The sequence below is a fragment of the Paralichthys olivaceus genome, chromosome 12 (assembly GCF_024713975.1).
Source record: "Paralichthys olivaceus isolate ysfri-2021 chromosome 12, ASM2471397v2, whole genome shotgun sequence".
Classification (NCBI taxonomy): Eukaryota; Metazoa; Chordata; class Actinopteri; order Pleuronectiformes; family Paralichthyidae; genus Paralichthys; species Paralichthys olivaceus.
Window position 1 is genome coordinate 1 of NC_091104.1, and position 23119 is coordinate 23119.

At 47.2% G+C, this 23119-nt stretch overlaps 42 non-coding genes across 42 annotated transcripts; all 42 read right to left on the reverse strand.

Moving 5' to 3' along the window:
* Positions 1–203: 203 nt before the first annotated feature.
* LOC138412676 (U5 spliceosomal RNA) lies at positions 204–316 on the reverse strand. The gene has a single exon (XR_011245011.1). It is a non-coding gene; the product is annotated as a U5 spliceosomal RNA (small nuclear RNA).
* Positions 317–927: 611 nt separating this feature from the next.
* On the reverse strand, positions 928–1119 carry LOC138413185 (U2 spliceosomal RNA). Its single transcript, XR_011245521.1, has one exon. It is a non-coding gene; the product is annotated as a U2 spliceosomal RNA (small nuclear RNA).
* Positions 1120–1296: 177 nt separating this feature from the next.
* On the reverse strand, positions 1297–1413 carry LOC138412921 (U5 spliceosomal RNA). Its single transcript, XR_011245256.1, has one exon. It is a non-coding gene; the product is annotated as a U5 spliceosomal RNA (small nuclear RNA).
* Positions 1414–2024: 611 nt separating this feature from the next.
* LOC138413186 (U2 spliceosomal RNA) lies at positions 2025–2216 on the reverse strand. Its single transcript, XR_011245522.1, has one exon. It is a non-coding gene; the product is annotated as a U2 spliceosomal RNA (small nuclear RNA).
* A 177-nt stretch (positions 2217–2393) lies between these two features.
* Positions 2394–2510, reverse strand: LOC138412922 (U5 spliceosomal RNA). Its single transcript, XR_011245257.1, has one exon. It is a non-coding gene; the product is annotated as a U5 spliceosomal RNA (small nuclear RNA).
* Positions 2511–3121: 611 nt separating this feature from the next.
* On the reverse strand, positions 3122–3313 carry LOC138412509 (U2 spliceosomal RNA). Its single transcript, XR_011244859.1, has one exon. It is a non-coding gene; the product is annotated as a U2 spliceosomal RNA (small nuclear RNA).
* A 177-nt stretch (positions 3314–3490) lies between these two features.
* Positions 3491–3607, reverse strand: LOC138412923 (U5 spliceosomal RNA). Its single transcript, XR_011245258.1, has one exon. It is a non-coding gene; the product is annotated as a U5 spliceosomal RNA (small nuclear RNA).
* Positions 3608–4218: 611 nt separating this feature from the next.
* Positions 4219–4410, reverse strand: LOC138412510 (U2 spliceosomal RNA). The gene has a single exon (XR_011244860.1). It is a non-coding gene; the product is annotated as a U2 spliceosomal RNA (small nuclear RNA).
* A 181-nt stretch (positions 4411–4591) lies between these two features.
* LOC138412677 (U5 spliceosomal RNA) lies at positions 4592–4704 on the reverse strand. The gene has a single exon (XR_011245012.1). It is a non-coding gene; the product is annotated as a U5 spliceosomal RNA (small nuclear RNA).
* Positions 4705–5315: 611 nt separating this feature from the next.
* On the reverse strand, positions 5316–5507 carry LOC138413187 (U2 spliceosomal RNA). The gene has a single exon (XR_011245523.1). It is a non-coding gene; the product is annotated as a U2 spliceosomal RNA (small nuclear RNA).
* Positions 5508–5684: 177 nt separating this feature from the next.
* On the reverse strand, positions 5685–5801 carry LOC138412924 (U5 spliceosomal RNA). The gene has a single exon (XR_011245259.1). It is a non-coding gene; the product is annotated as a U5 spliceosomal RNA (small nuclear RNA).
* A 609-nt stretch (positions 5802–6410) lies between these two features.
* Positions 6411–6602, reverse strand: LOC138413188 (U2 spliceosomal RNA). The gene has a single exon (XR_011245524.1). It is a non-coding gene; the product is annotated as a U2 spliceosomal RNA (small nuclear RNA).
* Positions 6603–6783: 181 nt separating this feature from the next.
* On the reverse strand, positions 6784–6896 carry LOC138412678 (U5 spliceosomal RNA). The gene has a single exon (XR_011245013.1). It is a non-coding gene; the product is annotated as a U5 spliceosomal RNA (small nuclear RNA).
* Positions 6897–7507: 611 nt separating this feature from the next.
* Positions 7508–7699, reverse strand: LOC138413189 (U2 spliceosomal RNA). The gene has a single exon (XR_011245525.1). It is a non-coding gene; the product is annotated as a U2 spliceosomal RNA (small nuclear RNA).
* A 177-nt stretch (positions 7700–7876) lies between these two features.
* Positions 7877–7993, reverse strand: LOC138412925 (U5 spliceosomal RNA). The gene has a single exon (XR_011245260.1). It is a non-coding gene; the product is annotated as a U5 spliceosomal RNA (small nuclear RNA).
* A 611-nt stretch (positions 7994–8604) lies between these two features.
* On the reverse strand, positions 8605–8796 carry LOC138413190 (U2 spliceosomal RNA). Its single transcript, XR_011245526.1, has one exon. It is a non-coding gene; the product is annotated as a U2 spliceosomal RNA (small nuclear RNA).
* Positions 8797–8973: 177 nt separating this feature from the next.
* LOC138412926 (U5 spliceosomal RNA) lies at positions 8974–9090 on the reverse strand. Its single transcript, XR_011245261.1, has one exon. It is a non-coding gene; the product is annotated as a U5 spliceosomal RNA (small nuclear RNA).
* Positions 9091–9701: 611 nt separating this feature from the next.
* LOC138413191 (U2 spliceosomal RNA) lies at positions 9702–9893 on the reverse strand. Its single transcript, XR_011245527.1, has one exon. It is a non-coding gene; the product is annotated as a U2 spliceosomal RNA (small nuclear RNA).
* Positions 9894–10070: 177 nt separating this feature from the next.
* LOC138412927 (U5 spliceosomal RNA) lies at positions 10071–10187 on the reverse strand. The gene has a single exon (XR_011245262.1). It is a non-coding gene; the product is annotated as a U5 spliceosomal RNA (small nuclear RNA).
* A 611-nt stretch (positions 10188–10798) lies between these two features.
* LOC138413192 (U2 spliceosomal RNA) lies at positions 10799–10990 on the reverse strand. The gene has a single exon (XR_011245528.1). It is a non-coding gene; the product is annotated as a U2 spliceosomal RNA (small nuclear RNA).
* A 177-nt stretch (positions 10991–11167) lies between these two features.
* LOC138412928 (U5 spliceosomal RNA) lies at positions 11168–11284 on the reverse strand. Its single transcript, XR_011245263.1, has one exon. It is a non-coding gene; the product is annotated as a U5 spliceosomal RNA (small nuclear RNA).
* Positions 11285–11895: 611 nt separating this feature from the next.
* LOC138413193 (U2 spliceosomal RNA) lies at positions 11896–12087 on the reverse strand. The gene has a single exon (XR_011245529.1). It is a non-coding gene; the product is annotated as a U2 spliceosomal RNA (small nuclear RNA).
* Positions 12088–12264: 177 nt separating this feature from the next.
* LOC138412929 (U5 spliceosomal RNA) lies at positions 12265–12381 on the reverse strand. The gene has a single exon (XR_011245264.1). It is a non-coding gene; the product is annotated as a U5 spliceosomal RNA (small nuclear RNA).
* Positions 12382–12992: 611 nt separating this feature from the next.
* On the reverse strand, positions 12993–13184 carry LOC138413195 (U2 spliceosomal RNA). Its single transcript, XR_011245531.1, has one exon. It is a non-coding gene; the product is annotated as a U2 spliceosomal RNA (small nuclear RNA).
* Positions 13185–13361: 177 nt separating this feature from the next.
* LOC138412931 (U5 spliceosomal RNA) lies at positions 13362–13478 on the reverse strand. The gene has a single exon (XR_011245266.1). It is a non-coding gene; the product is annotated as a U5 spliceosomal RNA (small nuclear RNA).
* A 611-nt stretch (positions 13479–14089) lies between these two features.
* Positions 14090–14281, reverse strand: LOC138413196 (U2 spliceosomal RNA). The gene has a single exon (XR_011245532.1). It is a non-coding gene; the product is annotated as a U2 spliceosomal RNA (small nuclear RNA).
* A 177-nt stretch (positions 14282–14458) lies between these two features.
* On the reverse strand, positions 14459–14575 carry LOC138412932 (U5 spliceosomal RNA). Its single transcript, XR_011245267.1, has one exon. It is a non-coding gene; the product is annotated as a U5 spliceosomal RNA (small nuclear RNA).
* Positions 14576–15186: 611 nt separating this feature from the next.
* On the reverse strand, positions 15187–15378 carry LOC138413197 (U2 spliceosomal RNA). The gene has a single exon (XR_011245533.1). It is a non-coding gene; the product is annotated as a U2 spliceosomal RNA (small nuclear RNA).
* A 177-nt stretch (positions 15379–15555) lies between these two features.
* LOC138412933 (U5 spliceosomal RNA) lies at positions 15556–15672 on the reverse strand. The gene has a single exon (XR_011245268.1). It is a non-coding gene; the product is annotated as a U5 spliceosomal RNA (small nuclear RNA).
* A 611-nt stretch (positions 15673–16283) lies between these two features.
* LOC138413198 (U2 spliceosomal RNA) lies at positions 16284–16475 on the reverse strand. Its single transcript, XR_011245534.1, has one exon. It is a non-coding gene; the product is annotated as a U2 spliceosomal RNA (small nuclear RNA).
* A 177-nt stretch (positions 16476–16652) lies between these two features.
* LOC138412934 (U5 spliceosomal RNA) lies at positions 16653–16769 on the reverse strand. Its single transcript, XR_011245269.1, has one exon. It is a non-coding gene; the product is annotated as a U5 spliceosomal RNA (small nuclear RNA).
* A 611-nt stretch (positions 16770–17380) lies between these two features.
* Positions 17381–17572, reverse strand: LOC138413199 (U2 spliceosomal RNA). The gene has a single exon (XR_011245535.1). It is a non-coding gene; the product is annotated as a U2 spliceosomal RNA (small nuclear RNA).
* Positions 17573–17753: 181 nt separating this feature from the next.
* Positions 17754–17866, reverse strand: LOC138412679 (U5 spliceosomal RNA). Its single transcript, XR_011245014.1, has one exon. It is a non-coding gene; the product is annotated as a U5 spliceosomal RNA (small nuclear RNA).
* Positions 17867–18477: 611 nt separating this feature from the next.
* LOC138413200 (U2 spliceosomal RNA) lies at positions 18478–18669 on the reverse strand. The gene has a single exon (XR_011245536.1). It is a non-coding gene; the product is annotated as a U2 spliceosomal RNA (small nuclear RNA).
* A 177-nt stretch (positions 18670–18846) lies between these two features.
* Positions 18847–18963, reverse strand: LOC138412935 (U5 spliceosomal RNA). The gene has a single exon (XR_011245270.1). It is a non-coding gene; the product is annotated as a U5 spliceosomal RNA (small nuclear RNA).
* A 611-nt stretch (positions 18964–19574) lies between these two features.
* On the reverse strand, positions 19575–19766 carry LOC138413201 (U2 spliceosomal RNA). Its single transcript, XR_011245537.1, has one exon. It is a non-coding gene; the product is annotated as a U2 spliceosomal RNA (small nuclear RNA).
* A 177-nt stretch (positions 19767–19943) lies between these two features.
* Positions 19944–20060, reverse strand: LOC138412936 (U5 spliceosomal RNA). Its single transcript, XR_011245271.1, has one exon. It is a non-coding gene; the product is annotated as a U5 spliceosomal RNA (small nuclear RNA).
* Positions 20061–20671: 611 nt separating this feature from the next.
* Positions 20672–20863, reverse strand: LOC138413202 (U2 spliceosomal RNA). The gene has a single exon (XR_011245538.1). It is a non-coding gene; the product is annotated as a U2 spliceosomal RNA (small nuclear RNA).
* A 181-nt stretch (positions 20864–21044) lies between these two features.
* LOC138412680 (U5 spliceosomal RNA) lies at positions 21045–21157 on the reverse strand. Its single transcript, XR_011245015.1, has one exon. It is a non-coding gene; the product is annotated as a U5 spliceosomal RNA (small nuclear RNA).
* A 611-nt stretch (positions 21158–21768) lies between these two features.
* LOC138413203 (U2 spliceosomal RNA) lies at positions 21769–21960 on the reverse strand. Its single transcript, XR_011245539.1, has one exon. It is a non-coding gene; the product is annotated as a U2 spliceosomal RNA (small nuclear RNA).
* A 177-nt stretch (positions 21961–22137) lies between these two features.
* Positions 22138–22254, reverse strand: LOC138412937 (U5 spliceosomal RNA). Its single transcript, XR_011245272.1, has one exon. It is a non-coding gene; the product is annotated as a U5 spliceosomal RNA (small nuclear RNA).
* Positions 22255–22865: 611 nt separating this feature from the next.
* On the reverse strand, positions 22866–23057 carry LOC138413204 (U2 spliceosomal RNA). The gene has a single exon (XR_011245540.1). It is a non-coding gene; the product is annotated as a U2 spliceosomal RNA (small nuclear RNA).
* Between the last annotated feature and the right edge of the window lie 62 nt (positions 23058–23119).

Sequence of the window (23119 nt, forward strand, 5' to 3'; positions counted from 1 at the left end):
AGCCAAAAGGCCGAGAAGCGATAACCCCCAAGTGGTGGATGTCCGTGCGGAGCTCTTGGCACAAATCTCACGTGTTGTGGTGCCTCGTACGTACGCACGCATAACAGTGGCTGCTGCTTATCGCCTCCGCCCAACCTCTCCTTTGTGGACACATGGTTTCTGAAGTTGGACAGCTCTTTGACTTTTCACAATTTCAAAAGGCTCAGCAATACAGCAAAGCCTGCCAAAAATATATTCAACTCATGGATGTTCCTCTCCACGGAAGTCTTTAGTAAAAGGCGAAAGACTTGTGCGCTTTGAAGAGAAACCAGAGTCAGCATGGCCCTCTGTTCCTGAGCAGCAGAGGAGGCTCTCGGTGACAGTCACCACCTTCACGGTAGGCCTCTCTTTGCTTTCCTATCCCAGTATGCAACATTCCCAACCCTCTGCCAATCAAAAGTAGACACATCTTTATTTCCTCCTGCCCTGGCTAATGTGGTTGGCTTTTGAGCCTGTCTTAGCAATACATCCCTGAACTGCATACATTTGGTCCTAAAGGCTGCCACCAAGCTTCTCACCAAGTCTCCCAGAAGGTCTTGTGTGAAAACAAGTTTTCATGCTTGACAAAGGCTTCCAACTCAATTTGGAATCCAGTTCAAGCTCATTGGGATCCCACTGAGAGCCGTGGATGGTCAGGCACAGACGTGTAGTAGACATCTACTGCAGCCATATCAATCCGTAAGGAATTGGGAACCCCTGATCAGAGTTTCTGGATTGTTCTTCAATCAAGACTCAAGGCAAAAGGAGACTGTGCTTATGACGTTGTATCCCTTACACACTGGCTCTCTCTCTCTCTGCCGGACCATTACCTTCATTTCCTTCACCCGCTGTGAATTGACTTTTGAAACAGGACAATTGTTTGAGTGCTTGGTTTTCTACAAGGTAAGAACAGAGTGCACCGTTCCCAGCGGCACTGCAATGCTAGGTCGATGCGTGGAGTGAAAGGAGCAAGCTCCAAATTTCAGCCCCTCGTGCTAAAAATCGGCTTAATATGTAGTCCTCTTATAGAGGACATATCAGATATTAAACTGATAAGAACAGATACTACACTTGATCTTAGCCAAAAGGCCGAGAAGCGATAACCCCCAAGTGGTGGATGTCCGTGCGGAGCTCTTGGCACAAATCTCACGTGTTGTGGTGCCTCGTACGTACGCACGCATAACAATGGCTGCTGCTTATCGCCTCCGCCCAACCTCTCCTTTGTGGACACATGGTTTCTGAAGTTGGACAGCTCTTTGACTTTTCACAATTTCAAAAGGCTGAGCAATACAGCAAAGCCTGCCAAAAATATATTCAACTCATGGATGTTCCTCTCCACGGAAGTCTTTAGTAAAAGGCGAAAGACTTGTGCGCTTTGAAGAGAAACCAGAGTCAGCATGGCCCTCTGTTCCTGAGCAGCAGAGGAGGCTCTCGGTGACAGTCACCACCTTCACGGTAGGCCTCTCTTTGCTTTCCTATCCCAGTATGCAACATTCCCAACCCTCTGCCAATCAAAAGTAGACACATCTTTATTTCCTCCTGCCCTGGCTAATGTGGTTGGCTTTTGAGCCTGTCTTAGCAATACATCCCTGAACTGCATACATTTGGTCCTAAAGGCTGCCACCAAGCTTCTCACCAAGTCTCCCAGAAGGTCTTGTGTGAAAACAAGTTTTCATGCTTGACAAAGGCTTCCAACTCAATTTGGAATCCAGTTCAAGCTCATTGGGATCCCACTGAGAGCCGTGGATGGTCAGGCACAGACGTGTAGTAGACATCTACTGCAGCCATATCAATCCGTAAGGAATTGGGAACCCCTGATCAGAGTTTCTGGATTGTTCTTCAATCAAGACTCAAGGCAAAAGGAGACTGTGCTTATGACGTTGTATCCCTTACACACTGGCTCTCTCTCTCTCTGCCGGACCATTACCTTCATTTCCTTCACCCGCTGTGAATTGACTTTTGAAACAGGACAATTGTTTGAGTGCTTGGTTTTCTACAAGGTAAGAACAGAGTGCACCGTTCCCAGCGGCACTGCAATGCTAGGTCGATGCGTGGAGTGAAAGGAGCAAGCTCCAAATTTCAGCCCCTCGTGCTAAAAATCGGCTTAATATGTAGTCCTCTTATAGAGGACATATCAGATATTAAACTGATAAGAACAGATACTACACTTGATCTTAGCCAAAAGGCCGAGAAGCGATAACCCCCAAGTGGTGGATGTCCGTGCGGAGCTCTTGGCACAAATCTCACGTGTTGTGGTGCCTCGTACGTACGCACGCATAACAGTGGCTGCTGCTTATCGCCTCCGCCCAACCTCTCCTTTGTGGACACATGGTTTCTGAAGTTGGACAGCTCTTTGACTTTTCACAATTTCAAAAGGCTGAGCAATACAGCAAAGCCTGCCAAAAATATATTCAACTCATGGATGTTCCTCTCCACGGAAGTCTTTAGTAAAAGGCGAAAGACTTGTGCGCTTTGAAGAGAAACCAGAGTCAGCATGGCCCTCTGTTCCTGAGCAGCAGAGGAGGCTCTCGGTGACAGTCACCACCTTCACGGTAGGCCTCTCTTTGCTTTCCTATCCCAGTATGCAACATTCCCAACCCTCTGCCAATCAAAAGTAGACACATCTTTATTTCCTCCTGCCCTGGCTAATGTGGTTGGCTTTTGAGCCTGTCTTAGCAATACATCCCTGAACTGCATACATTTGGTCCTAAAGGCTGCCACCAAGCTTCTCACCAAGTCTCCCAGAAGGTCTTGTGTGAAAACAAGTTTTCATGCTTGACAAAGGCTTCCAACTCAATTTGGAATCCAGTTCAAGCTCATTGGGATCCCACTGAGAGCCGTGGATGGTCAGGCACAGACGTGTAGTAGACATCTACTGCAGCCATATCAATCCGTAAGGAATTGGGAACCCCTGATCAGAGTTTCTGGATTGTTCTTCAATCAAGACTCAAGGCAAAAGGAGACTGTGCTTATGACGTTGTATCCCTTACACACTGGCTCTCTCTCTCTCTGCCGGACCATTACCTTCATTTCCTTCACCCGCTGTGAATTGACTTTTGAAACAGGACAATTGTTTGAGTGCTTGGTTTTCTACAAGGTAAGAACAGAGTGCACCGTTCCCAGCGGCACTGCAATGCTAGGTCGATGCGTGGAGTGAAAGGAGCAAGCTCCAAATTTCAGCCCCTCGTGCTAAAAATCGGCTTAATATGTAGTCCTCTTATAGAGGACGTATCAGATATTAAACTGATAAGAACAGATACTACACTTGATCTTAGCCAAAAGGCCGAGAAGCGATAACCCCCAAGTGGTGGATGTCCGTGCGGAGCTCTTGGCACAAATCTCACGTGTTGTGGTGCCTCGTACGTACGCACGCATAACAATGGCTGCTGCTTATCGCCTCCGCCCAACCTCTCCTTTGTGGACACATGGTTTCTGAAGTTGGACAGCTCTTTGACTTTTCACAATTTCAAAAGGCTGAGCAATACAGCAAAGCCTGCCAAAAATATATTCAACTCATGGATGTTCCTCTCCACGGAAGTCTTTAGTAAAAGGCGAAAGACTTGTGCGCTTTGAAGAGAAACCAGAGTCAGCATGGCCCTCTGTTCCTGAGCAGCAGAGGAGGCTCTCGGTGACAGTCACCACCTTCACGGTAGGCCTCTCTTTGCTTTCCTATCCCAGTATGCAACATTCCCAACCCTCTGCCAATCAAAAGTAGACACATCTTTATTTCCTCCTGCCCTGGCTAATGTGGTTGGCTTTTGAGCCTGTCTTAGCAATACATCCCTGAACTGCATACATTTGGTCCTAAAGGCTGCCACCAAGCTTCTCACCAAGTCTCCCAGAAGGTCTTGTGTGAAAACAAGTTTTCATGCTTGATAAAGGCTTCCAACTCAATTTGGAATCCAGTTCAAGCTCATTGGGATCCCACTGAGAGCCGTGGATGGTCAGGCACAGACGTGTAGTAGACATCTACTGCAGCCATATCAATCCGTAAGGAATTGGGAACCCCTGATCAGAGTTTCTGGATTGTTCTTCAATCAAGACTCAAGGCAAAAGGAGACTGTGCTTATGACGTTGTATCCCTTACACACTGGCTCTCTCTCTCTCTGCCGGACCATTACCTTCATTTCCTTCACCCGCTGTGAATTGACTTTTGAAACAGGACAATTGTTTGAGTGCTTGGTTTTCTACAAGGTAAGAACAGAGTGCACCGTTCCCAGCGGCACTGCAATGCTAGGTCGATGCGTGGAGTGAAAGGAGCAAGCTCCAAATTTCAGCCCCTCGTGCTAAAAATCGGCTTAATATGTAGTCCTCTTATAGAGGACGTATCAGATATTAAACTGATAAGAACAGATACTACACTTGATCTTAGCCAAAAGGCCGAGAAGCGATAACCCCCAAGTGGTGGATGTCCGTGCGGAGCTCTTGGCACAAATCTCACGTGTTGTGGTGCCTCGTACGTACGCACGCATAACAGTGGCTGCTGCTTATCGCCTCCGCCCAACCTCTCCTTTGTGGACACATGGTTTCTGAAGTTGGACAGCTCTTTGACTTTTCACAATTTCAAAAGGCTCAGCAATACAGCAAAGCCTGCCAAAAATATATTCAACTCATGGATGTTCCTCTCCACGGAAGTCTTTAGTAAAAGGCGAAAGACTTGTGCGCTTTGAAGAGAAACCAGAGTCAGCATGGCCCTCTGTTCCTGAGCAGCAGAGGAGGCTCTCGGTGACAGTCACCACCTTCACGGTAGGCCTCTCTTTGCTTTCCTATCCCAGTATGCAACATTCCCAACCCTCTGCCAATCAAAAGTAGACACATCTTTATTTCCTCCTGCCCTGGCTAATGTGGTTGGCTTTTGAGCCTGTCTTAGCAATACATCCCTGAACTGCATACATTTGGTCCTAAAGGCTGCCACCAAGCTTCTCACCAAGTCTCCCAGAAGGTCTTGTGTGAAAACAAGTTTTCATGCTTGACAAAGGCTTCCAACTCAATTTGGAATCCAGTTCAAGCTCATTGGGATCCCACTGAGAGCCGTGGATGGTCAGGCACAGACGTGTAGTAGACATCTACTGCAGCCATATCAATCCGTAAGGAATTGGGAACCCCTGATCAGAGTTTCTGGATTGTTCTTCAATCAAGACTCAAGGCAAAAGGAGACTGTGCTTATGACGTTGTATCCCTTACACACTGGCTCTCTCTCTCTCTGCCGGACCATTACCTTCATTTCCTTCACCCGCTGTGAATTGACTTTTGAAACAGGACAATTGTTTGAGTGCTTGGTTTTCTACAAGGTAAGAACAGAGTGCACCGTTCCCAGCGGCACTGCAATGCTAGGTCGATGCGTGGAGTGAAAGGAGCAAGCTCCAAATTTCAGCCCCTCGTGCTAAAAATCGGCTTAATATGTAGTCCTCTTATAGAGGACATATCAGATATTAAACTGATAAGAACAGATACTACACTTGATCTTAGCCAAAAGGCCGAGAAGCGATAACCCCCAAGTGGTGGATGTCCGTGCGGAGCTCTTGGCACAAATCTCACGTGTTGTGGTGCCTCGTACGTACGCACGCATAACAATGGCTGCTGCTTATCGCCTCCGCCCAACCTCTCCTTTGTGGACACATGGTTTCTGAAGTTGGACAGCTCTTTGACTTTTCACAATTTCAAAAGGCTGAGCAATACAGCAAAGCCTGCCAAAAATATATTCAACTCATGGATGTTCCTCTCCACGGAAGTCTTTAGTAAAAGGCGAAAGACTTGTGCGCTTTGAAGAGAAACCAGAGTCAGCATGGCCCTCTGTTCCTGAGCAGCAGAGGAGGCTCTCGGTGACAGTGACCACCTTCACGGTAGGCCTCTCTTTGCTTTCCTATCCCAGTATGCAACATTCCCAACCCTCTGCCAATCAAAAGTAGACACATCTTTATTTCCTCCTGGCCTGGCTAATGTGGTTGGCTTTTGAGCCTGTCTTAGCAATACATCCCTGAACTGCATACATTTGGTCCTAAAGGCTGCCACCAAGCTTCTCACCAAGTCTCCCAGAAGGTCTTGTGTGAAAACAAGTTTTCATGCTTGACAAAGGCTTCCAACTCAATTTGGAATCCAGTTCAAGCTCATTGGGATCCCACTGAGAGCAGTGGATGGTCAGGCACAGACGTGTAGTAGACATCTACTGCAGCCATATCAATCCGTAAGGAATTGGGAACCCCTGATCAGAGTTTCTGGATTGTTCTTCAATCAAGACTCAAGGCAAAAGGAGACTGTGCTTATGACGTTGTATCCCTTACACACTGGCTCTCTCTCTCTGCCGGACCATTACCTTCATTTCCTTCACCCGCTGTGAATTGACTTTTGAAACAGGACAATTGTTTGCGTGCTTGGTTTTCTACAAGGTAAGAACAGAGTGCACCGTTCCCAGCGGCACTGCAATGCTAGGTCGATGCGTGGAGTGAAAGGAGCAAGCTCCAAATTTCAGCCCCTCGTGCTAAAAATCGGCTTAATATGTAGTCCTCTTATAGAGGACATATCAGATATTAAACTGATAAGAACAGATACTACACTTGATCTTAGCCAAAAGGCCGAGAAGCGATAACCCCCAAGTGGTGGATGTCCGTGCCGAGCTCTTGGCACAAATCTCACGTGTTGTGGTGCCTCGTACGTACGCACGCATAACAATGGCTGCTGCTTATCGCCTCCGCCCAACCTCTCCTTTGTGGACACATGGTTTCTGAAGTTGGACAGCTCTTTGACTTTTCACAATTTCAAAAGGCTCAGCAATACAGCAAAGCCTGCCAAAAATATATTCAACTCATGGATGTTCCTCTCCACGGAAGTCTTTAGTAAAAGGCGAAAGACTTGTGCGCTTTGAAGAGAAACCAGAGTCAGCATGGCCCTCTGTTCCTGAGCAGCAGAGGAGGCTCTCGGTGACAGTCACCACCTTCACGGTAGGCCTCTCTTTGCTTTCCTATCCCAGTATGCAACATTCCCAACCCTCTGCCAATCAAAAGTAGACACATCTTTATTTCCTCCTGCCCTGGCTAATGTGGTTGGCTTTTGAGCCTGTCTTAGCAATACATCCCTGAACTGCATACATTTGGTCCTAAAGGCTGCCACCAAGCTTCTCACCAAGTCTCCCAGAAGGTCTTGTGTGAAAACAAGTTTTCATGCTTGACAAAGGCTTCCAACTCAATTTGGAATCCAGTTCAAGCTCATTGGGATCCCACTGAGAGCCGTGGATGGTCAGGCACAGACGTGTAGTAGACATCTACTGCAGCCATATCAATCCGTAAGGAATTGGGAACCCCTGATCAGAGTTTCTGGATTGTTCTTCAATCAAGACTCAAGGCAAAAGGAGACTGTGCTTATGACGTTGTATCCCTTACACACTGGCTCTCTCTCTCTCTGCCGGACCATTACCTTCATTTCCTTCACCCGCTGTGAATTGACTTTTGAAACAGGACAATTGTTTGAGTGCTTGGTTTTCTACAAGGTAAGAACAGAGTGCACCGTTCCCAGCGGCACTGCAATGCTAGGTCGATGCGTGGAGTGAAAGGAGCAAGCTCCAAATTTCAGCCCCTCGTGCTAAAAATCGGCTTAATATGTAGTCCTCTTATAGAGGACATATCAGATATTAAACTGATAAGAACAGATACTACACTTGATCTTAGCCAAAAGGCCGAGAAGCGATAACCCCCAAGTGGTGGATGTCCGTGCGGAGCTCTTGGCACAAATCTCACGTGTTGTGGTGCCTCGTACGTACGCACGCATAACAATGGCTGCTGCTTATCGCCTCCGCCCAACCTCTCCTTTGTGGACACATGGTTTCTGAAGTTGGACAGCTCTTTGACTTTTCACAATTTCAAAAGGCTGAGCAATACAGCAAAGCCTGCCAAAAATATATTCAACTCATGGATGTTCCTCTCCACGGAAGTCTTTAGTAAAAGGCGAAAGACTTGTGCGCTTTGAAGAGAAACCAGAGTCAGCATGGCCCTCTGTTCCTGAGCAGCAGAGGAGGCTCTCGGTGACAGTCACCACCTTCACGGTAGGCCTCTCTTTGCTTTCCTATCCCAGTATGCAACATTCCCAACCCTCTGCCAATCAAAAGTAGACACATCTTTATTTCCTCCTGCCCTGGCTAATGTGGTTGGCTTTTGAGCCTGTCTTAGCAATACATCCCTGAACTGCATACATTTGGTCCTAAAGGCTGCCACCAAGCTTCTCACCAAGTCTCCCAGAAGGTCTTGTGTGAAAACAAGTTTTCATGCTTGACAAAGGCTTCCAACTCAATTTGGAATCCAGTTCAAGCTCATTGGGATCCCACTGAGAGCCGTGGATGGTCAGGCACAGACGTGTAGTAGACATCTACTGCAGCCATATCAATCCGTAAGGAATTGGGAACCCCTGATCAGAGTTTCTGGATTGTTCTTCAATCAAGACTCAAGGCAAAAGGAGACTGTGCTTATGACGTTGTATCCCTTACACACTGGCTCTCTCTCTCTCTGCCGGACCATTACCTTCATTTCCTTCACCCGCTGTGAATTGACTTTTGAAACAGGACAATTGTTTGAGTGCTTGGTTTTCTACAAGGTAAGAACAGAGTGCACCGTTCCCAGCGGCACTGCAATGCTAGGTCGATGCGTGGAGTGAAAGGAGCAAGCTCCAAATTTCAGCCCCTCGTGCTAAAAATCGGCTTAATATGTAGTCCTCTTATAGAGGACATATCAGATATTAAACTGATAAGAACAGATACTACACTTGATCTTAGCCAAAAGGCCGAGAAGCGATAACCCCCAAGTGGTGGATGTCCGTGCGGAGCTCTTGGCACAAATCTCACGTGTTGTGGTGCCTCGTACGTACGCACGCATAACAATGGCTGCTGCTTATCGCCTCCGCCCAACCTCTCCTTTGTGGACACATGGTTTCTGAAGTTGGACAGCTCTTTGACTTTTCACAATTTCAAAAGGCTGAGCAATACAGCAAAGCCTGCCAAAAATATATTCAACTCATGGATGTTCCTCTCCACGGAAGTCTTTAGTAAAAGGCGAAAGACTTGTGCGCTTTGAAGAGAAACCAGAGTCAGCATGGCCCTCTGTTCCTGAGCAGCAGAGGAGGCTCTCGGTGACAGTCACCACCTTCACGGTAGGCCTCTCTTTGCTTTCCTATCCCAGTATGCAACATTCCCAACCCTCTGCCAATCAAAAGTAGACACATCTTTATTTCCTCCTGCCCTGGCTAATGTGGTTGGCTTTTGAGCCTGTCTTAGCAATACATCCCTGAACTGCATACATTTGGTCCTAAAGGCTGCCACCAAGCTTCTCACCAAGTCTCCCAGAAGGTCTTGTGTGAAAACAAGTTTTCATGCTTGACAAAGGCTTCCAACTCAATTTGGAATCCAGTTCAAGCTCATTGGGATCCCACTGAGAGCCGTGGATGGTCAGGCACAGACGTGTAGTAGACATCTACTGCAGCCATATCAATCCGTAAGGAATTGGGAACCCCTGATCAGAGTTTCTGGATTGTTCTTCAATCAAGACTCAAGGCAAAAGGAGACTGTGCTTATGACGTTGTATCCCTTACACACTGGCTCTCTCTCTCTCTGCCGGACCATTACCTTCATTTCCTTCACCCGCTGTGAATTGACTTTTGAAACAGGACAATTGTTTGAGTGCTTGGTTTTCTACAAGGTAAGAACAGAGTGCACCGTTCCCAGCGGCACTGCAATGCTAGGTCGATGCGTGGAGTGAAAGGAGCAAGCTCCAAATTTCAGCCCCTCGTGCTAAAAATCGGCTTAATATGTAGTCCTCTTATAGAGGACATATCAGATATTAAACTGATAAGAACAGATACTACACTTGATCTTAGCCAAAAGGCCGAGAAGCGATAACCCCCAAGTGGTGGATGTCCGTGCGGAGCTCTTGGCACAAATCTCACGTGTTGTGGTGCCTCGTACGTACGCACGCATAACAATGGCTGCTGCTTATCGCCTCCGCCCAACCTCTCCTTTGTGGACACATGGTTTCTGAAGTTGGACAGCTCTTTGACTTTTCACAATTTCAAAAGGCTGAGCAATACAGCAAAGCCTGCCAAAAATATATTCAACTCATGGATGTTCCTCTCCACGGAAGTCTTTAGTAAAAGGCGAAAGACTTGTGCGCTTTGAAGAGAAACCAGAGTCAGCATGGCCCTCTGTTCCTGAGCAGCAGAGGAGGCTCTCGGTGACAGTCACCACCTTCACGGTAGGCCTCTCTTTGCTTTCCTATCCCAGTATGCAACATTCCCAACCCTCTGCCAATCAAAAGTAGACACATCTTTATTTCCTCCTGCCCTGGCTAATGTGGTTGGCTTTTGAGCCTGTCTTAGCAATACATCCCTGAACTGCATACATTTGGTCCTAAAGGCTGCCACCAAGCTTCTCACCAAGTCTCCCAGAAGGTCTTGTGTGAAAACAAGTTTTCATGCTTGACAAAGGCTTCCAACTCAATTTGGAATCCAGTTCAAGCTCATTGGGATCCCACTGAGAGCCGTGGATGGTCAGGCACAGACGTGTAGTAGACATCTACTGCAGCCATATCAATCCGTAAGGAATTGGGAACCCCTGATCAGAGTTTCTGGATTGTTCTTCAATCAAGACTCAAGGCAAAAGGAGACTGTGCTTATGACGTTGTATCCCTTACACACTGGCTCTCTCTCTCTCTGCCGGACCATTACCTTCATTTCCTTCACCCGCTGTGAATTGACTTTTGAAACAGGACAATTGTTTGAGTGCTTGGTTTTCTACAAGGTAAGAACAGAGTGCACCGTTCCCAGCGGCACTGCAATGCTAGGTCGATGCGTGGAGTGAAAGGAGCAAGCTCCAAATTTCAGCCCCTCGTGCTAAAAATCGGCTTAATATGTAGTCCTCTTATAGAGGACATATCAGATATTAAACTGATAAGAACAGATACTACACTTGATCTTAGCCAAAAGGCCGAGAAGCGATAACCCCCAAGTGGTGGATGTCCGTGCGGAGCTCTTGGCACAAATCTCACGTGTTGTGGTGCCTCGTACGTACGCACGCATAACAATGGCTGCTGCTTATCGCCTCCGCCCAACCTCTCCTTTGTGGACACATGGTTTCTGAAGTTGGACAGCTCTTTGACTTTTCACAATTTCAAAAGGCTGAGCAATACAGCAAAGCCTGCCAAAAATATATTCAACTCATGGATGTTCCTCTCCACGGAAGTCTTTAGTAAAAGGCGAAAGACTTGTGCGCTTTGAAGAGAAACCAGAGTCAGCATGGCCCTCTGTTCCTGAGCAGCAGAGGAGGCTCTCGGTGACAGTCACCACCTTCACGGTAGGCCTCTCTTTGCTTTCCTATCCCAGTATGCAACATTCCCAACCCTCTGCCAATCAAAAGTAGACACATCTTTATTTCCTCCTGCCCTGGCTAATGTGGTTGGCTTTTGAGCCTGTCTTAGCAATACATCCCTGAACTGCATACATTTGGTCCTAAAGGCTGCCACCAAGCTTCTCACCAAGTCTCCCAGAAGGTCTTGTGTGAAAACAAGTTTTCATGCTTGACAAAGGCTTCCAACTCAATTTGGAATCCAGTTCAAGCTCATTGGGATCCCACTGAGAGCCGTGGATGGTCAGGCACAGACGTGTAGTAGACATCTACTGCAGCCATATCAATCCGTAAGGAATTGGGAACCCCTGATCAGAGTTTCTGGATTGTTCTTCAATCAAGACTCAAGGCAAAAGGAGACTGTGCTTATGACGTTGTATCCCTTACACACTGGCTCTCTCTCTCTCTGCCGGACCATTACCTTCATTTCCTTCACCCGCTGTGAATTGACTTTTGAAACAGGACAATTGTTTGAGTGCTTGGTTTTCTACAAGGTAAGAACAGAGTGCACCGTTCCCAGCGGCACTGCAATGCTAGGTCGATGCGTGGAGTGAAAGGAGCAAGCTCCAAATTTCAGCCCCTCGTGCTAAAAATCGGCTTAATATGTAGTCCTCTTATAGAGGACATATCAGATATTAAACTGATAAGAACAGATACTACACTTGATCTTAGCCAAAAGGCCGAGAAGCGATAACCCCCAAGTGGTGGATGTCCGTGCGGAGCTCTTGGCACAAATCTCACGTGTTGTGGTGCCTCGTACGTACGCACGCATAACAATGGCTGCTGCTTATCGCCTCCGCCCAACCTCTCCTTTGTGGACACATGGTTTCTGAAGTTGGACAGCTCTTTGACTTTTCACAATTTCAAAAGGCTGAGCAATACAGCAAAGCCTGCCAAAAATATATTCAACTCATGGATGTTCCTCTCCACGGAAGTCTTTAGTAAAAGGCGAAAGACTTGTGCGCTTTGAAGAGAAACCAGAGTCAGCATGGCCCTCTGTTCCTGAGCAGCAGAGGAGGCTCTCGGTGACAGTCACCACCTTCACGGTAGGCCTCTCTTTGCTTTCCTATCCCAGTATGCAACATTCCCAACCCTCTGCCAATCAAAAGTAGACACATCTTTATTTCCTCCTGCCCTGGCTAATGTGGTTGGCTTTTGAGCCTGTCTTAGCAATACATCCCTGAACTGCATACATTTGGTCCTAAAGGCTGCCACCAAGCTTCTCACCAAGTCTCCCAGAAGGTCTTGTGTGAAAACAAGTTTTCATGCTTGACAAAGGCTTCCAACTCAATTTGGAATCCAGTTCAAGCTCATTGGGATCCCACTGAGAGCCGTGGATGGTCAGGCACAGACGTGTAGTAGACATCTACTGCAGCCATATCAATCCGTAAGGAATTGGGAACCCCTGATCAGAGTTTCTGGATTGTTCTTCAATCAAGACTCAAGGCAAAAGGAGACTGTGCTTATGACGTTGTATCCCTTACACACTGGCTCTCTCTCTCTCTGCCGGACCATTACCTTCATTTCCTTCACCCGCTGTGAATTGACTTTTGAAACAGGACAATTGTTTGAGTGCTTGGTTTTCTACAAGGTAAGAACAGAGTGCACCGTTCCCAGCGGCACTGCAATGCTAGGTCGATGCGTGGAGTGAAAGGAGCAAGCTCCAAATTTCAGCCCCTCGTGCTAAAAATCGGCTTAATATGTAGTCCTCTTATAGAGGACATATCAGATATTAAACTGATAAGAACAGATACTACACTTGATCTTAGCCAAAAGGCCGAGAAGCGATAACCCCCAAGTGGTGGATGTCCGTGCGGAGCTCTTGGCACAAATCTCACGTGTTGTGGTGCCTCGTACGTACGCACGCATAACAATGGCTGCTGCTTATCGCCTCCGCCCAACCTCTCCTTTGTGGACACATGGTTTCTGAAGTTGGACAGCTCTTTGACTTTTCACAATTTCAAAAGGCTGAGCAATACAGCAAAGCCTGCCAAAAATATATTCAACTCATGGATGTTCCTCTCCACGGAAGTCTTTAGTAAAAGGCGAAAGACTTGTGCGCTTTGAAGAGAAACCAGAGTCAGCATGGCCCTCTGTTCCTGAGCAGCAGAGGAGGCTCTCGGTGACAGTCACCACCTTCACGGTAGGCCTCTCTTTGCTTTCCTATCCCAGTATGCAACATTCCCAACCCTCTGCCAATCAAAAGTAGACACATCTTTATTTCCTCCTGCCCTGGCTAATGTGGTTGGCTTTTGAGCCTGTCTTAGCAATACATCCCTGAACTGCATACATTTGGTCCTAAAGGCTGCCACCAAGCTTCTCACCAAGTCTCCCAGAAGGTCTTGTGTGAAAACAAGTTTTCATGCTTGACAAAGGCTTCCAACTCAATTTGGAATCCAGTTCAAGCTCATTGGGATCCCACTGAGAGCCGTGGATGGTCAGGCACAGACGTGTAGTAGACATCTACTGCAGCCATATCAATCCGTAAGGAATTGGGAACCCCTGATCAGAGTTTCTGGATTGTTCTTCAATCAAGACTCAAGGCAAAAGGAGACTGTGCTTATGACGTTGTATCCCTTACACACTGGCTCTCTCTCTCTCTGCCGGACCATTACCTTCATTTCCTTCACCCGCTGTGAATTGACTTTTGAAACAGGACAATTGTTTGAGTGCTTGGTTTTCTACAAGGTAAGAACAGAGTGCACCGTTCCCAGCGGCACTGCAATGCTAGGTCGATGCGTGGAGTGAAAGGAGCAAGCTCCAAATTTCAGCCCCTCGTGCTAAAAATCGGCTTAATATGTAGTCCTCTTATAGAGGACATATCAGATATTAAACTGATAAGAACAGATACTACACTTGATCTTAGCCAAAAGGCCGAGAAGCGATAACCCCCAAGTGGTGGATGTCCGTGCGGAGCTCTTGGCACAAATCTCACGTGTTGTGGTGCCTCGTACGTACGCACGCATAACAATGGCTGCTGCTTATCGCCTCCGCCCAACCTCTCCTTTGTGGACACATGGTTTCTGAAGTTGGACAGCTCTTTGACTTTTCACAATTTCAAAAGGCTGAGCAATACAGCAAAGCCTGCCAAAAATATATTCAACTCATGGATGTTCCTCTCCACGGAAGTCTTTAGTAAAAGGCGAAAGACTTGTGCGCTTTGAAGAGAAACCAGAGTCAGCATGGCCCTCTGTTCCTGAGCAGCAGAGGAGGCTCTCGGTGACAGTCACCACCTTCACGGTAGGCCTCTCTTTGCTTTCCTATCCCAGTATGCAACATTCCCAACCCTCTGCCAATCAAAAGTAGACACATCTTTATTTCCTCCTGCCCTGGCTAATGTGGTTGGCTTTTGAGCCTGTCTTAGCAATACATCCCTGAACTGCATACATTTGGTCCTAAAGGCTGCCACCAAGCTTCTCACCAAGTCTCCCAGAAGGTCTTGTGTGAAAACAAGTTTTCATGCTTGACAAAGGCTTCCAACTCAATTTGGAATCCAGTTCAAGCTCATTGGGATCCCACTGAGAGCCGTGGATGGTCAGGCACAGACGTGTAGTAGACATCTACTGCAGCCATATCAATCCGTAAGGAATTGGGAACCCCTGATCAGAGTTTCTGGATTGTTCTTCAATCAAGACTCAAGGCAAAAGGAGACTGTGCTTATGACGTTGTATCCCTTACACACTGGCTCTCTCTCTCTCTGCCGGACCATTACCTTCATTTCCTTCACCCGCTGTGAATTGACTTTTGAAACAGGACAATTGTTTGAGTGCTTGGTTTTCTACAAGGTAAGAACAGAGTGCACCGTTCCCAGCGGCACTGCAATGCTAGGTCGATGCGTGGAGTGAAAGGAGCAAGCTCCAAATTTCAGCCCCTCGTGCTAAAAATCGGCTTAATATGTAGTCCTCTTATAGAGGACATATCAGATATTAAACTGATAAGAACAGATACTACACTTGATCTTAGCCAAAAGGCCGAGAAGCGATAACCCCCAAGTGGTGGATGTCCGTGCGGAGCTCTTGGCACAAATCTCACGTGTTGTGGTGCCTCGTACGTACGCACGCATAACAATGGCTGCTGCTTATCGCCTCCGCCCAACCTCTCCTTTGTGGACACATGGTTTCTGAAGTTGGACAGCTCTTTGACTTTTCACAATTTCAAAAGGCTGAGCAATACAGCAAAGCCTGCCAAAAATATATTCAACTCATGGATGTTCCTCTCCACGGAAGTCTTTAGTAAAAGGCGAAAGACTTGTGCGCTTTGAAGAGAAACCAGAGTCAGCATGGCCCTCTGTTCCTGAGCAGCAGAGGAGGCTCTCGGTGACAGTCACCACCTTCACGGTAGGCCTCTCTTTGCTTTCCTATCCCAGTATGCAACATTCCCAACCCTCTGCCAATCAAAAGTAGACACATCTTTATTTCCTCCTGCCCTGGCTAATGTGGTTGGCTTTTGAGCCTGTCTTAGCAATACATCCCTGAACTGCATACATTTGGTCCTAAAGGCTGCCACCAAGCTTCTCACCAAGTCTCCCAGAAGGTCTTGTGTGAAAACAAGTTTTCATGCTTGACAAAGGCTTCCAACTCAATTTGGAATCCAGTTCAAGCTCATTGGGATCCCACTGAGAGCCGTGGATGGTCAGGCACAGACGTGTAGTAGACATCTACTGCAGCCATATCAATCCGTAAGGAATTGGGAACCCCTGATCAGAGTTTCTGGATTGTTCTTCAATCAAGACTCAAGGCAAAAGGAGACTGTGCTTATGACGTTGTATCCCTTACACACTGGCTCTCTCTCTCTCTGCCGGACCATTACCTTCATTTCCTTCACCCGCTGTGAATTGACTTTTGAAACAGGACAATTGTTTGAGTGCTTGGTTTTCTACAAGGTAAGAACAGAGTGCACCGTTCCCAGCGGCACTGCAATGCTAGGTCGATGCGTGGAGTGAAAGGAGCAAGCTCCAAATTTCAGCCCCTCGTGCTAAAAATCGGCTTAATATGTAGTCCTCTTATAGAGGACATATCAGATATTAAACTGATAAGAACAGATACTACACTTGATCTTAGCCAAAAGGCCGAGAAGCGATAACCCCCAAGTGGTGGATGTCCGTGCGGAGCTCTTGGCACAAATCTCACGTGTTGTGGTGCCTCGTACGTACGCACGCATAACAATGGCTGCTGCTTATCGCCTCCGCCCAACCTCTCCTTTGTGGACACATGGTTTCTGAAGTTGGACAGCTCTTTGACTTTTCACAATTTCAAAAGGCTGAGCAATACAGCAAAGCCTGCCAAAAATATATTCAACTCATGGATGTTCCTCTCCACGGAAGTCTTTAGTAAAAGGCGAAAGACTTGTGCGCTTTGAAGAGAAACCAGAGTCAGCATGGCCCTCTGTTCCTGAGCAGCAGAGGAGGCTCTCGGTGACAGTCACCACCTTCACGGTAGGCCTCTCTTTGCTTTCCTATCCCAGTATGCAACATTCCCAACCCTCTGCCAATCAAAAGTAGACACATCTTTATTTCCTCCTGCCCTGGCTAATGTGGTTGGCTTTTGAGCCTGTCTTAGCAATACATCCCTGAACTGCATACATTTGGTCCTAAAGGCTGCCACCAAGCTTCTCACCAAGTCTCCCAGAAGGTCTTGTGTGAAAACAAGTTTTCATGCTTGACAAAGGCTTCCAACTCAATTTGGAATCCAGTTCAAGCTCATTGGGATCCCACTGAGAGCCGTGGATGGTCAGGCACAGACGTGTAGTAGACATCTACTGCAGCCATATCAATCCGTAAGGAATTGGGAACCCCTGATCAGAGTTTCTGGATTGTTCTTCAATCAAGACTCAAGGCAAAAGGAGACTGTGCTTATGACGTTGTATCCCTTACACACTGGCTCTCTCTCTCTCTGCCGGACCATTACCTTCATTTCCTTCACCCGCTGTGAATTGACTTTTGAAACAGGACAATTGTTTGAGTGCTTGGTTTTCTACAAGGTAAGAACAGAGTGCACCGTTCCCAGCGGCACTGCAATGCTAGGTCGATGCGTGGAGTGAAAGGAGCAAGCTCCAAATTTCAGCCCCTCGTGCTAAAAATCGGCTTAATATGTAGTCCTCTTATAGAGGACATATCAGATATTAAACTGATAAGAACAGATACTACACTTGATCTTAGCCAAAAGGCCGAGAAGCGATAACCCCCAAGTGGTGGATGTCCGTGCGGAGCTCTTGGCACAAATCTCACGTGTTGTGGTGCCTCGTACGTACGCACGCATAACAGTGGCTGCTGCTTATCGCCTCCGCCCAACCTCTCCTTTGTGGACACATGGTTTCTGAAGTTGGACAGCTCTTTGACTTTTCACAATTTCAAAAGGCTCAGCAATACAGCAAAGCCTGCCAAAAATATATTCAACTCATGGATGTTCCTCTCCACGGAAGTCTTTAGTAAAAGGCGAAAGACTTGTGCGCTTTGAAGAGAAACCAGAGTCAGCATGGCCCTCTGTTCCTGAGCAGCAGAGGAGGCTCTCGGTGACAGTCACCACCTTCACGGTAGGCCTCTCTTTGCTTTCCTATCCCAGTATGCAACATTCCCAACCCTCTGCCAATCAAAAGTAGACACATCTTTATTTCCTCCTGCCCTGGCTAATGTGGTTGGCTTTTGAGCCTGTCTTAGCAATACATCCCTGAACTGCATACATTTGGTCCTAAAGGCTGCCACCAAGCTTCTCACCAAGTCTCCCAGAAGGTCTTGTGTGAAAACAAGTTTTCATGCTTGACAAAGGCTTCCAACTCAATTTGGAATCCAGTTCAAGCTCATTGGGATCCCACTGAGAGCCGTGGATGGTCAGGCACAGACGTGTAGTAGACATCTACTGCAGCCATATCAATCCGTAAGGAATTGGGAACCCCTGATCAGAGTTTCTGGATTGTTCTTCAATCAAGACTCAAGGCAAAAGGAGACTGTGCTTATGACGTTGTATCCCTTACACACTGGCTCTCTCTCTCTCTGCCGGACCATTACCTTCATTTCCTTCACCCGCTGTGAATTGACTTTTGAAACAGGACAATTGTTTGAGTGCTTGGTTTTCTACAAGGTAAGAACAGAGTGCACCGTTCCCAGCGGCACTGCAATGCTAGGTCGATGCGTGGAGTGAAAGGAGCAAGCTCCAAATTTCAGCCCCTCGTGCTAAAAATCGGCTTAATATGTAGTCCTCTTATAGAGGACATATCAGATATTAAACTGATAAGAACAGATACTACACTTGATCTTAGCCAAAAGGCCGAGAAGCGATAACCCCCAAGTGGTGGATGTCCGTGCGGAGCTCTTGGCACAAATCTCACGTGTTGTGGTGCCTCGTACGTACGCACGCATAACAATGGCTGCTGCTTATCGCCTCCGCCCAACCTCTCCTTTGTGGACACATGGTTTCTGAAGTTGGACAGCTCTTTGACTTTTCACAATTTCAAAAGGCTGAGCAATACAGCAAAGCCTGCCAAAAATATATTCAACTCATGGATGTTCCTCTCCACGGAAGTCTTTAGTAAAAGGCGAAAGACTTGTGCGCTTTGAAGAGAAACCAGAGTCAGCATGGCCCTCTGTTCCTGAGCAGCAGAGGAGGCTCTCGGTGACAGTCACCACCTTCACGGTAGGCCTCTCTTTGCTTTCCTATCCCAGTATGCAACATTCCCAACCCTCTGCCAATCAAAAGTAGACACATCTTTATTTCCTCCTGCCCTGGCTAATGTGGTTGGCTTTTGAGCCTGTCTTAGCAATACATCCCTGAACTGCATACATTTGGTCCTAAAGGCTGCCACCAAGCTTCTCACCAAGTCTCCCAGAAGGTCTTGTGTGAAAACAAGTTTTCATGCTTGATAAAGGCTTCCAACTCAATTTGGAATCCAGTTCAAGCTCATTGGGATCCCACTGAGAGCCGTGGATGGTCAGGCACAGACGTGTAGTAGACATCTACTGCAGCCATATCAATCCGTAAGGAATTGGGAACCCCTGATCAGAGTTTCTGGATTGTTCTTCAATCAAGACTCAAGGCAAAAGGAGACTGTGCTTATGACGTTGTATCCCTTACACACTGGCTCTCTCTCTCTCTGCCGGACCATTACCTTCATTTCCTTCACCCGCTGTGAATTGACTTTTGAAACAGGACAATTGTTTGAGTGCTTGGTTTTCTACAAGGTAAGAACAGAGTGCACCGTTCCCAGCGGCACTGCAATGCTAGGTCGATGCGTGGAGTGAAAGGAGCAAGCTCCAAATTTCAGCCCCTCGTGCTAAAAATCGGCTTAATATGTAGTCCTCTTATAGAGGACATATCAGATATTAAACTGATAAGAACAGATACTACACTTGATCTTAGCCAAAAGGCCGAGAAGCGATAACCCCCAAGTGGTGGATGTCCGTGCGGAGCTCTTGGCACAAATCTCACGTGTTGTGGTGCCTCGTACGTACGCACGCATAACAGTGGCTGCTGCTTATCGCCTCCGCCCAACCTCTCCTTTGTGGACACATGGTTTCTGAAGTTGGACAGCTCTTTGACTTTTCACAATTTCAAAAGGCTGAGCAATACAGCAAAGCCTGCCAAAAATATATTCAACTCATGGATGTTCCTCTCCACGGAAGTCTTTAGTAAAAGGCGAAAGACTTGTGCGCTTTGAAGAGAAACCAGAGTCAGCATGGCCCTCTGTTCCTGAGCAGCAGAGGAGGCTCTCGGTGACAGTCACCACCTTCACGGTAGGCCTCTCTTTGCTTTCCTATCCCAGTATGCAACATTCCCAACCCTCTGCCAATCAAAAGTAGACACATCTTTATTTCCTCCTGCCCTGGCTAATGTGGTTGGCTTTTGAGCCTGTCTTAGCAATACATCCCTGAACTGCATACATTTGGTCCTAAAGGCTGCCACCAAGCTTCTCACCAAGTCTCCCAGAAGGTCTTGTGTGAAAACAAGTTTTCATGCTTGACAAAGGCTTCCAACTCAATTTGGAATCCAGTTCAAGCTCATTGGGATCCCACTGAGAGCCGTGGATGGTCAGGCACAGACGTGTAGTAGACATCTACTGCAGCCATATCAATCCGTAAGGAATTGGGAACCCCTGATCAGAGTTTCTGGATTGTTCTTCAATCAAGACTCAAGGCAAAAGGAGACTGTGCTTATGACGTTGTATCCCTTACACACTGGCTCTCTCTCTCTCTGCCGGACCATTACCTTCATTTCCTTCACCCGCTGTGAATTGACTTTTGAAACAGGACAATTGTTTGAGTGCTTGGTTTTCTACAAGGTAAGAACAGAGTGCACCGTTCCCAGCGGCACTGCAATGCTAGGTCGATGCGTGGAGTGAAAGGAGCAAGCTCCAAATTTCAGCCCCTCGTGCTAAAAATCGGCTTAATATGTAGTCCTCTTATAGAGGACATATCAGATATTAAACTGATAAGAACAGATACTACACTTGATCTTAGCCAAAAGGCCGAGAAGCGATAACCCCCAAGTGGTGGATGTCCGTGCGGAGCTCTTGGCACAAATCTCACGTGTTGTGGTGCCTCGTACGTACGCACGCATAACAATGGCTGCTGCTTATCGCCTCCGCCCAACCTCTCCTTTGTGGACACATGGTTTCTGAAGTTGGACAGCTCTTTGACTTTTCACAATTTCAAAAGGCTCAGCAATACAGCAAAGCCTGCCAAAAATATATTCAACTCATGGATGTTCCTCTCCACGGAAGTCTTTAGTAAAAGGCGAAAGACTTGTGCGCTTTGAAGAGAAACCAGAGTCAGCATGGCCCTCTGTTCCTGAGCAGCAGAGGAGGCTCTCGGTGACAGTCACCACCTTCACGGTAGGCCTCTCTTTGCTTTCCTATCCCAGTATGCAACATTCCCAACCCTCTGCCAATCAAAAGTAGACACATCTTTATTTCCTCCTGCCCTGGCTAATGTGGTTGGCTTTTGAGCCTGTCTTAGCAATACATCCCTGAACTGCATACATTTGGTCCTAAAGGCTGCCACCAAGCTTCTCACCAAGTCTCCCAGAAGGTCTTGTGTGAAAACAAGTTTTCATGCTTGACAAAGGCTTCCAACTCAATTTGGAATCCAGTTCAAGCTCATTGGGATCCCACTGAGAGCCGTGGATGGTCAGGCACAGACGTGTAGTAGACATCTACTGCAGCCATATCAATCCGTAAGGAATTGGGAACCCCTGATCAGAGTTTCTGGATTGTTCTTCAATCAAGACTCAAGGCAAAAGGAGACTGTGCTTATGACGTTGTATCCCTTACACACTGGCTCTCTCTCTCTCTGCCGGACCATTACCTTCATTTCCTTCACCCGCTGTGAATTGACTTTTGAAACAGGACAATTGTTTGAGTGCTTGGTTTTCTACAAGGTAAGAACAGAGTGCACCGTTCCCAGCGGCACTGCAATGCTAGGTCGATGCGTGGAGTGAAAGGAGCAAGCTCCAAATTTCAGCCCCTCGTGCTAAAAATCGGCTTAATATGTAGTCCTCTTATAGAGGACATATCAGATATTAAACTGATAAGAACAGATACTACACTTGATCTTAGCCAAAAGGCCGAGAAGCGATAACCCCCAAGTGGTGGATGTCCGTGCGGAGCTCTTGGCACAAATCTCACGTGTTGTGGTGCCTCGTACGTACGCACGCATAACAATGGCTGCTGCTTATCGCCTCCGCCCAACCTCTCCTTTGTGGACACATGGTTTCTGAAGTTGGACAGCTCTTTGACTTTTCACAATTTCAAAAGGCTGAGCAATACAGCAAAGCCTGCCAAAAATATATTCAACTCATGGATGTTCCTCTCCACGGAAGTCTTTAGTAAAAGGCGAAAGACTTGTGCGCTTTGAAGAGAAACCAGAGTCAGCATGGCCCTCTGTTCCTGAGCAGCAGAGGAGGCTCTCGGTGACAGTCACCACCTTCACGGTAGGCCTCTCTTTGCTTTCCTATCCCAGTATGCAACATTCCCAACCCTCTGCCAATCAAAAGTAGACACATCTTTATTTCCTCCTGCCCTGGCTAATGTGGTTGGCTTTTGAGCCTGTCTTAGCAATACATCCCTGAACTGCATACATTTGGTCCTAAAGGCTGCCACCAAGCTTCTCACCAAGTCTCCCAGAAGGTCTTGTGTGAAAACAAGTTTTCATGCTTGACAAAGGCTTCCAACTCAATTTGGAATCCAGTTCAAGCTCATTGGGATCCCACTGAGAGCCGTGGATGGTCAGGCACAGACGTGTAGTAGACATCTACTGCAGCCATATCAATCCGTAAGGAATTGGGAACCCCTGATCAGAGTTTCTGGATTGTTCTTCAATCAAGACTCAAGGCAAAAGGAGACTGTGCTTATGACGTTGTATCCCTTACACACTGGCTCTCTCTCTCTCTGCCGGACCATTACCTTCATTTCCTTCACCCGCTGTGAATTGACTTTTGAAACAGGACAATTGTTTGAGTGCTTGGTTTTCTACAAGGTAAGAACAGAGTGCACCGTTCCCAGCGGCACTGCAATGCTAGGTCGATGCGTGGAGTGAAAGGAGCAAGCTCCAAATTTCAGCCCCTCGTGCTAAAAATCGGCTTAATATGTAGTCCTCTTATAGAGGACATATCAGATATTAAACTGATAAGAACAGATACTACACTTGATCTTAGCCAAAAGGCCGAGAAGCGATAACCCCCAAGTGGTGGATGTCCGTGCGGAGCTCTTGGCACAAATCTCACGTGTTGTGGTGCC